Source organism: Ctenopharyngodon idella, chromosome 13 (genome assembly GCF_019924925.1).
Source record: "Ctenopharyngodon idella isolate HZGC_01 chromosome 13, HZGC01, whole genome shotgun sequence".
Lineage (NCBI taxonomy): Eukaryota > Metazoa > Chordata > Actinopteri > Cypriniformes > Xenocyprididae > Ctenopharyngodon > Ctenopharyngodon idella.
The window spans coordinates 24,192,185-24,202,783 of record NC_067232.1 but is presented as its reverse complement, the minus strand read 5'-3'; positions in this window follow the sequence as shown (position 1 = coordinate 24,202,783).

The following is a 10,599-nucleotide window of genomic DNA, read 5'->3' as shown; positions in this document are numbered from 1 at the left end:
AGACTGTATTTGGTTCTGGAGTGACTGGGTCAGTAGTGAGAGTGCTGTCCTTCAGTGTGTAGTGCTGTTAAACAGTGTGTGTGTGATTGTGTGTGTGTCAGGACACTGTTGAGCAGGTGTTAGCAAAGAAGCTTTTTAAGAAGGATGAACCATTGGCACAGCTCAGAGGGATGTGAAAAAGAGAGAAAACGAAAAAGAGGGAAGAGAGGAGTTAAGGAAGAGGAAAGTAACTGGTGTAAAGTGGATTTCCTGGCTGGAAGACAGCTGGTCATTCCCATGGGACTCATTACAGCTCTGACAATCCAGTGTTACGCACACAGCCACATGTACATGCAAAACTAGGTCTCTGTTTGCCATGAATGTAAAGCCATACTAATAAATTTTCTGACCAACAGCCCCCTTCCTTTCTACATCCCTCCATTTTTCTGTTTAAAAGCATAATTCATCCCAAAATTAAAATGCTGTCATCATTTACTGATCCTCAGGCCTGTATGACTTTCTTTCTTCTGTGGAACACAAAAAACTGCAATGAAATGTCAATGCGGTCCAGTGTTGGTTTGGACCCCATTGACTTTCATTGTATTGACAAAAACAGTCTTCTTCTTGGTGTGAGGGCTGTTCAACCTGTCACTCACATGAGATCACAGCAATAGCAAACAACAACTTTTCAACGATCCAATCAATTCCGATAGACAAAATCTAGTCCCGCCCTACATTTTTTCTTGTTTGAGAAGCAGTTTCACTCGGATTTACATCACAATAGGGAAAGAAAAGACTATCACAACTTCTGTTTCATGTCGAAGTTGAAGAATTTTGACCTGTTCTTGTCATCTATCTTATTTAGTACTTTAATGACCAGATGTGACGCTCTGACAGATAATGAAAACGGTGATGATACAGTTAAAAACTATAATACAGAGGCTACTGAGCACAGATCTCCATGTAGACAGCCTCACTCTCACAGTGGTTATTTAGGGAATTGTGATAGACTGAACTGACGTTATCAGTGTGAGATTTTGCCATCTTCAGAGATCACATTGTAATAAGCGATATAAATTCAGAGCCCACCCGAGACATCTCATCCATTTCTGATGTCACCAGCTCAAAGGCACGCTCATACACGTGCTGTCTTGCATGTTATGTGAGAAGGAGGCTGCTTTGTACCTATAGTTTGGTCGTGAGCGTAGAGATGGGATATTTTTAGAGCTTTGATACAATGATGTATTGCATGCTTTTTTTGTATGCAGTAATTTCTTCGTGCGAGACAGAACCTTGTTGGAGGAATAAATCATAGAAAAGCCAGCGGTGATGTTCAAGCCTCCCTCTTTTAGTTTTCTGAATAACAGAATTTAGGTTTTTTTTTTTTTTTGAGAATGATGGCGTATGTGTGTGTTTAATACTATCCAGGATTGTGCCATGATGAACCACAGATCTGTGCACCTGGGAATCATGAGATGGGGCTCCGCCCACCAGCAGTGACATCGTATATGAACATCTGGAGTATGGTTCCACTGATGGAAACGGTGTTAATCTGAGCTAATTTAGCTGTAGTTTTCCGTTATTTTTGCCTTTTTGTGCTCTTCTGCTTTAACTTGATTTTGTCTTAAGAGATTAGTTCACTTCAGAATTAAAATTTCCTGATAATTTACTCACCCCCATGTCATTCAATATGCTTATGTCTTTCTTTCTTCAGTTAAAAAGAAGTTGTGGTTTTTGAGGAAAACATTCCAGGATTTTTCTTCAATGGCTACCAACGTGTTGAAGGTCTAAATTGCAGTTTCAGTGCAGCTTCAAAGAGCTCTACACGATCCCAGACGAGGAATAAGTGTCTTATCTAGTGAAACGATCTGTCATTTTCTAAGAAAAATAAAAATGAATATACTTTTTTAACCACAAATGCTCATCTGCTCATCAGCTCTGCGACGTGCCACGCATTACGTAATCATGTTGGAAAGGTCACACATGACGTAGGCGGAAGTGCTGAGCAAGTGTTTACAAAGCAAATTTGCAAAGACTAAGTCAAAAGGCCTTTACAAAAAAAAGGTGAAACAACGATGTCGGACAATTCTGAAGTTGGAGGAGAAAATGAGATGGAGTTTTTCGCCCTACCACCGTACTTCCACCTACATCACGTGTGACCTTTCCAACATGCAACTGTTTTCAATTTGGACCTTCAACCCATTGGTAGCCTTTGAAGTCCACTATATGGAGAAAAATCCTGGAATGTTTTCCTCAAAAAAACATAATTACTTTTTTTTTAACTGAAGAAAGAAAGACATAAACATATTGAATGACATGAGGGTGAGTAAATTATCAGGAAATTTTCATTCTGAAGTGAACTAACCCTTTAATGTACATGCTGCTTCAGATGTGGCTTACTTTGCAGTGTGCAGTGGTAAATCTAACCAGAATTTAATTGGCTCATAACCCATTGAGGGGGGCTCCAGCACCACGGCCCCACACGCCAGGCATATGTACATTTTATGGGAATACAATTTAAGGCATTTTTTGACATTTTGATGCAAAATATAATAATAATTTAAGTAACAAAACATTCATATTTAGTGATTCAATAGCAATGTTTTAAAACTACATCCATACATTCTCCCAATGTACGTTCTCATGGTTTCTCCCAAGGTTTTTTTTCTCCATTTCTTGCCACTGTCGCCTCTGGCTTGCTTAGTTGGGGACACGTAATATTCAGCAATATTACTGATTTGACTGCACTGACAATATTGGATTAGAACTGAACTGAGCTGGACAATGACATCACTGTTTTCTAAAGAGCTGCTTTATAGCTGAATTGAACTAATTTCATATTTGATGATCTTTGCACAGTTATTGAATATAGGGCTGTCAAATCGATGAATCACAATGAATCATCTTAATTGAATGGAACTGAATCAACACCCAACTGACCTAAGCCGAAAATTTTTTAGGTATCATTGAATCATTTTCCTGTTTATCCCTGTAAAGCTGCTTTGAAACGATCTGTATTGTATAATGCACTACATTGACTTTCATTACATTGACATTCAGTTTGAATAGTGATTAAGGCTAGTAAACAAAAAAATCCTTCTGTTTTAGGCTTTTGATAAAATTCAGTATTCTAAGATGGATTACATGGGTGCTTTTTTAAAAGTGTTTTTTGATTTGCATATAAACCTTTAGGAAATATAGTCTATGGATGTTTTTACAGTAAAAGAATCTGAATCTGTGTACTCTATGGTTCAGACATTTTGGAGGTCAGTAAAACTTGTTTGAAATAAATTAATAATTAATAATTAAGCAACAGTGCATTAAATTGATCAAAAGTGACAGGCATTTATAATGTTACAATATATTTCTATTTCAAGTAAATGCTATTTCAAACTTTCTATTCATCAAAGAATCCTGAAAAAAAAATGTATCACAGTTTCCACTAAAATATTAAGCACAACTGTTTTCAGCATTGATAATAACAAGAAATGTTTCTTGAGCACCAAATCAGCATATCAGAATGATTTCTGAAGTATCATTTGACACTGAAGACTAGAGTTATGATGCTGAAAATTCAGCTTTACCATCACAGGAATAAATTACATTTTAAAAGCCTTTAAAATAGAAAACAGTTATTTTAAATTGTAATAATATTTCACAATATTATGGTTCTATGGCTTGGTAAGCATAAGAGACTTTTAAAAACATTAAAAAATTGTACTGACCCCAAACTATTGAACCGTATTGTATATACCATAAAATGGTGTATTTACATAAAAAAATTTAGGTCTCCGCAAACAAAATGTAAGGTGTTTTTTTTTTATTTTTTTTATTCTATTTATGCCATTTTTAAGGCTTTTATGGCCTTACATTTTAAAAAACTTTTAATGCTTTTTAAGGATCTGTGGACATCCTGAGTAATTGTGACAGTGTCAGAGCGCTGAAAGATCAATTTGAACAGGATCTGTAATCCTTTTTTCCTGTCTCATGTTTTTTGGCAGTGCAGACCAGGGGAGAGCAGTAGCTACATCAGTTCATGGTGGCCCAGAGTGCCACTCTAATGTGCAGATGTCCATCGCAGACCAGATGAGCTCAAAAATCAATAGCAACCCTTTAAATCTGTGGGCCCCGCCACGGTCCCTGTGTACCTGGTGTAGTTTACCAGCTGCCGTCAGTGCTCCTAGCTAGTCCCCGGCCCAATCGCTCTCTGATTGGGACAGATGGGCATGCTGGAGTAGAGAGACCAGACTGCATGTCCATTTATTCTCATTAGTCATGAAAAAAGAAAACCCAAGGCAGTCTAGCCGCTCATTTATTTGGAAAGAGCCTATAGGACATGGTTGACTTCAGGTGCACAAAGCCACACAGATTTTCATTAAAGGGATAGTTTACCCCAAAATTAATCCTTTGCTCACCCTCATGGAAAAGCTGTTCTTTTTTATACATACTCAAAACATATTTGGGCCTAAATTTAGGGTTAATATAATTTAACTGTGTGTAAAATTTACGTCCATTTTTAACTTTTAACATAAAGTAAAAAATATGATGCATATTTGTCAGTCATACATAAATGAAACAAGTATGAGATTTCTGTTAAAGTACTAATAAACTGAATTTGTTTAAAATACACAATAACCAGGTTTATATATTATATATTATTTATATATTTATTATAAATTAATCATAAGTAAACTCAATATGTTTCAATCTCAACTATTTTAGCTAGTTTAATCTTGTTCCACAGCTAGCCATATTTACTATGTTCATAGTTTTTAACTTATTATATTTATTTGTTTTCACAAATAACAGATTTATGCTGATTCTAAGCAATTTCAATAAATGCATTTTGAAAATATGATTTAAATAAAATCAAGAAGATAGAAAAATTTAATAATAAATGATAAATGATAGTGAATGGTGACCATGGCTCTCAAGCAAGATTCTCAAAGCAAAATTTTCAGTGAATAATGACTAAATTTTCAATCTGTTCCTCATTTAAAGCTATCATGTGTGCTATATTCAATTTTTTAAAGCCGTAAGTCATATGAACTGTTTTTCTGATGCTTTATTGGAGTTCTTTTGTCCTTTTTGTAGCTTTAAAACCCCATTTAAATTCACTTTAAATAAATGGAAAAGAGATGCTCGCAGATTCTGCTAAACATCTCCTGTTGTGTTCCACAAAGAAAAGAAAGTCATAAAGGTATGGAATGACGTGAATGTTAATAAATTATGACAGAATTTTCATTTTTGACTGAACTATCCCTTTAAGTGTGAAGGTGAGTTTGCAGGAGGTAACCAAAACCCTCAGTCTAATATTGAGAGTGTGCTAAAGACTTATGAGTTTGTGTTCTCATGTGTTTAGAGGTCACAGTGTCTCTCTCAAGCTGTGACTTTAAGCTTTTGAGGTGTCAGGACGTGTGCGTGAGAGAGATAGACTAACACAGCCACTGCCTCCACGCCTGTCATCTTTCACAGAGCAGAAAACACATCCTGACGTTAAATGAATATTAAGGCCAACAGCTTCTTTTACTTGGGTTCGCTTGCAGGGGGTCTGCCGCGATATGTGTGTGCTCGCTTGTGTTTATGCGTATGAGAATGTGTGTCATTTGGAGTGACAGCTCTTGTCGACGTCTCCATCACCTTCCTGAAGGGGCGTGTCCCTGCTGTCAGAGCTTTGAATGACAGGTCACCGTGTGCCATGTACTTCAGTCCGGCATTACAAATGACCCTCTTCCCCTTTCCCTCAACCCCATCTTCTGTCCATCCTTCCATTCTTCACACCGCTTTCATAAGTATCTCTATTGTGTTGCATATGTTTTTAGCCTTCAGTGTTAAACGCTTGAAGAGCACCGTTATGCCCCTCCTCATGGGCTGTACCCGCATATCCAGACCCATCATCAAACGCTTGACTGCGAGCTAAATAAAATCTACCCACACACACTGGTATAAAGAGGCCTATTGTCCGCAGGCTGCTTTTGTGAATGTGGAATTATCGCAGGGGATCCTCTAAACCATCTTAGAGCGACTGACAGCTTTATAGAGAGGGAGAGAGGGGTGAAGGGGAGGAATAGATGGAGCTGGAGATCTGAAGCGGAGACTCCTGGGGGAGTTTAAGAGCTGCTGGCTGCAGTGAGACGGGACGACACGGGGCTACTTCCTGCTTATCATTAGGGTCCGGCATCTGCGTCCAGTTCCAAAGCTCCCGCTTCCCTCTGATGCCTCAGCACTTACATCGCAATCATCGGATTAAACAGGAGCTACAAAAGAGAAACATAGCATCCGTCAATTTTAGTAATTAATTGTATCAGACTGTCAATTGAATGACAGATTTACATTTGTTTTGACATTCAACTCTTGTTTCTATGACAGACAGATCCCAGTCTAGAGTAGGCATCTAAATCCATGGCAATGGTTTGTGTACCACAAATTCAGGAATAATAAAAATATCATGACAATGTGATGGAAATAACTTATTACTTTGGAAATAATTTATAACTCTCAAAGTACATACATTTATTGTAAAGAAATTAATTATTAATCAAGGATGCAATAAAGTGATCAAAAGTGACAATCAAGACATTTATAATTTTACAAAAGATTTTAAATTTTAAATAAATGCTGTTCTTTGGAACTTTATTCATTAAGAATCCTGAAAAAAATGGATCATGGTTTCCACAAAAATGATTATGAAGCAGCACAACTGTATTCAACATTGACAATAATAAGAAATGTTTCTTGAGCAGCAAATTAGCATATTAGAATGATTTCTGAAGGATCATGTGACACTGAAGACTGGCTGCTGAAAATTCAGCTTTGCCACCACAGGAATAAATAACTCATTTTAAAAAATATTTTAAAATAGAAAACAGTTTTGTAATATTTTATTCAAATCCGTGCAGTCTCAGTGAGCATAAGAGACTTCTTTCAAAAACATTAAATCTTTTGAATGGTAGAGTAACTAAAACTTTCGCAAAAATATCTTTTTCTTAAAAGATATTTTTCTTTTTTTTTCTCCCCCCAGTAAAGCATATCTAAACATCCTGGAGAATCCAATTTATATATTTCATTATTAAGACTTCAGGGGTTTTATTGTTCTTACCCCACTGGCAAATGTTTTATTTAAGTGTAAATCTAACCAAATTAGTAGTGAAATAATAATAAAAAAAGAGCCTAACCTAATAAAAATAATTCAAGATACAGTATGTTCTCTGAAAATGGATTTTGATTTAGCTTTGCACTCTAAAAAGTTAAGAAAAAAACAAACAAGGAAGGCAACATGATAAGGTTGATAACTCTCAACACACTAATGCTTATAATGGTGCGGAGCAGAGCAAGCATTTTCAATTAATTCCTATGGAAGTTGAGCTTCCATAGGAATAAGTTAAAAATGCTTCTCGCTAGTGACCATCTACCGTTATGAATGGCCATGTGAATTAGTGCCAATTTGGGGGAGGCAGTTGCTTGAATGATGGGTTCATTATTATTCTTAATGAAAAACACAACAAATCCTTTGCATGTTTCCTATTAGCAATAGGAAATATTGCCAAATAGGCGCTTTTGCTTTGAAACCAAATCTTCCGGCATTGTCTTGTCAGTCAGCTCCTCACTCTCGTGATGAATGAAATCTGTCTTCTGCTGCTGATCTGCGCTGTGACTCTCGTTCAGCTCACGCTGAATTATTATATACACTTAATGCATTAGTATCTAACTAACTCCAGAACAGCATATTTTTAGTGGGCTCATATACAGTAGCCTTTACCATGTCAATGAGTGATGTGTTTTGAGTCAAGTGCGGTGCATATGGGCTGATGGATTTATTTGTGTTGTGGTCCGGTGTGTGAAGGGACTCAGGAGAATCTTCATTCTCTGCGTTGTTGTGGAGGTCACATGAAACTCCAGGAAATACCACTCCATGCTGTCACTGATACACCACGATGCAGCTCTGCTGCCCCAACTCACACGAATGCTGCGTTATATGCAATTAGTACCAACAGTCACAAACTGAACCGTGTTGATCCATGGGTTATGGGAACGAGCGTGTGTTTGTGTGTGTGTGTATGTGTATTTAGAGCAGCGACAGCTGATACTGGTCAGCTGTCTCATTAGTTTTATCATTAGGCTAACAGCTGAGTACAGAGGCTCTCTCTTCTCTTTCTCACTCCTTTCCCTCCTATTTGTCTTTCTACTCTGTGTTTCTCATGGGAAATACTTGGAGCAGTGCCCCATTTCCATCTACCTCCTACCATATTCAGATACGCCTTATATGAAATGTAAACAAAGGCCAAACCGTTCAACCCTTTCATCATGTTCTACGGTTTCAGACTCATCTCATATCCACTGTGCCCTTTCCATATACTCCACATACTGTGCCCTGTGAGTTTGTAATGGTGACTCTCACATCCAGCTGTTCTGGGGCTTGTCTAATTGTTGGCATGACAGTGTCAGTGATATGGTAAGGGGATGCCCTGGTCATATGTGCACATCACTGGACTGTTGTGATAGACTGGCTGGATATGGTCTCACTCTTACTGTCTCTCACAAGCACACACTAGAGGCCTGTTGCACAAAACCGGTTTCAGTTGGGGCACCTGACCATTATACCAACAGGGACTGTAATGACATTGCATTCTAAATACGTAAATTAATATGGAGTTGGTCCAACAGCTACAACAGCTTCCACTCTTCTGTGAAGACTTTCCATAAGATTTTGGAGTGTTTCTGTGGGACGTTTTGCCCATTCATCCATTAGAGCATTTGTAAGGTCAGGCATTGATGTTGGACGAGAAAGCCTGGCTCGCAATCTCCGTTCCAGTTCATCCCATAGGTGTTTGATGGGTTTGAGGTCAGGACTCTGTATGGGCCGGTCAGGTTCTTTCATACCAAACTCATCCAACCATGTCTTGTCATGACCTAATTGTCTTTATCTCCAAACTGTTCCCACAAAGTGTCCACATTGTCCAAGATGTCTTGGTATGCTGAAGCATTAAGATTTACCTTCACTGGAAGTAAGGGGCCAAGCCCAACCCCTGAAAAACAGCCCCATACCATTATCCCTCCTCCACCAAACTTTACAGTTGGCACAATGCAGTCAGGCAGGCAACGTTCTCCTGGCATCCACCAAACCCAGACTCACCCATCAGACTGCCGACCAGAGAAGTGTGATTCGCCACTCCACAGTTTCCACTTCTCCAGAGTCCAGTGGTGGCGTACTTTACACCACTCCATCTGAAGCTTGCCATTGAACTTGGTGATGTGAGGCTTGCATGCAGCTGCTCGGCCATGGAAACCCATTCCATGAAGCTCCCGTCGCACAGTTTTTGTGCTGATATTAATGCCAGTGGAAGTTTGGAACTCTTCAGCTATGTAATCAGCAGAGTGTTGGTGACCTTTACGCATGCACCTCAGCACTCGGTGACCCCTCTCTATGACTCTATGTGGTCTTCTTCTTTGTGGCTGAGTTGCTGCTGTTCCTCAGCAGTTCAACTTTCCAATAATACCACTTACAGTTGACCCTAGAATATTTAGCAGGGATGAAATTAGCAAAAATATACACCTGTGGCAATGGGTCTGATTGAACCACCTGAATTCAATAACTAAGAGGTGTGTCCCAATACTTTTGTCCACATGGAGGTTGTGTCCGAAATCACCTACTCTCTTGAGTAGGTACTATTTTGAATAAGTAATTACTTCACGACCGCTAAAAAATAAGTTCTATATAGTATGAATGTGTGTAGTACGATTGTAATTCGGACGTACTACATCCGCCATGCTGTCATAATCATGTGACCTTCCAGGTCAGTTATGTCGCTTCACTGTCATTCACAAATCCTCTTCCATGGCCTCATGGGATAGTAAAGTGTCCATCGTATGCACACTTCAGATTCTCGCCGGAAGTAGTAGATCATCCGGGTACTTTCTGCCTACTCTTTTATGAGGAAAGTGAATTTGGACATACTACTTTTGTCACATGCTGTTTTTCGCCTACTATATAGTAGGGAAGTATGTGATTTCAGATGCAGCCAGTGTATTTTATTTCAGCAGCAATATTTATTCCTGTCTTGTAAATGCATTGAAAACCATGATATTTTTTTCATAACAATCTATTTATCTTAAACAGAGAAGTGAATTGCACCAGCTCTGTCATGAAAAGTGAATCAAACTGATGCTCTCCATGTTTTCCGTGTGATTGGATGTTTGCTGCGTGTAACACTTTCAGGTGCATGTTAATAACAAACTCTCAAGTTCAAGACTGTGTTAACAGAGAAAGTTTATAGCGAGCATTGTGAGACCGCTGAGCTTGATCTAAACCGAGTTGGATTTGTTTGGTTTTGTCAACTCTAAACCTACTCTGAAACTCAAAGTTGGTTCAACTAGCTTCATGCAACAGGCCACAGGACAGTCACAAACTGAGGCAGTAACTCTGTTCCAAAACATAGTGAGCTGCCTACTGAGGCAGGATTTTAAGACATTATATAAGCCGCTTTTCCACCGTCAGGCCGAACGGTTCTTAGAATGGTAAGGAGCGGTTCCAGTTGTGTTTCCACTTGAGCCTGGTAAGGCACGGCATGATTACAAACCATTCTCGCCCCAGAATTCTTGGCAGGGTTGTCTAACCGTGCT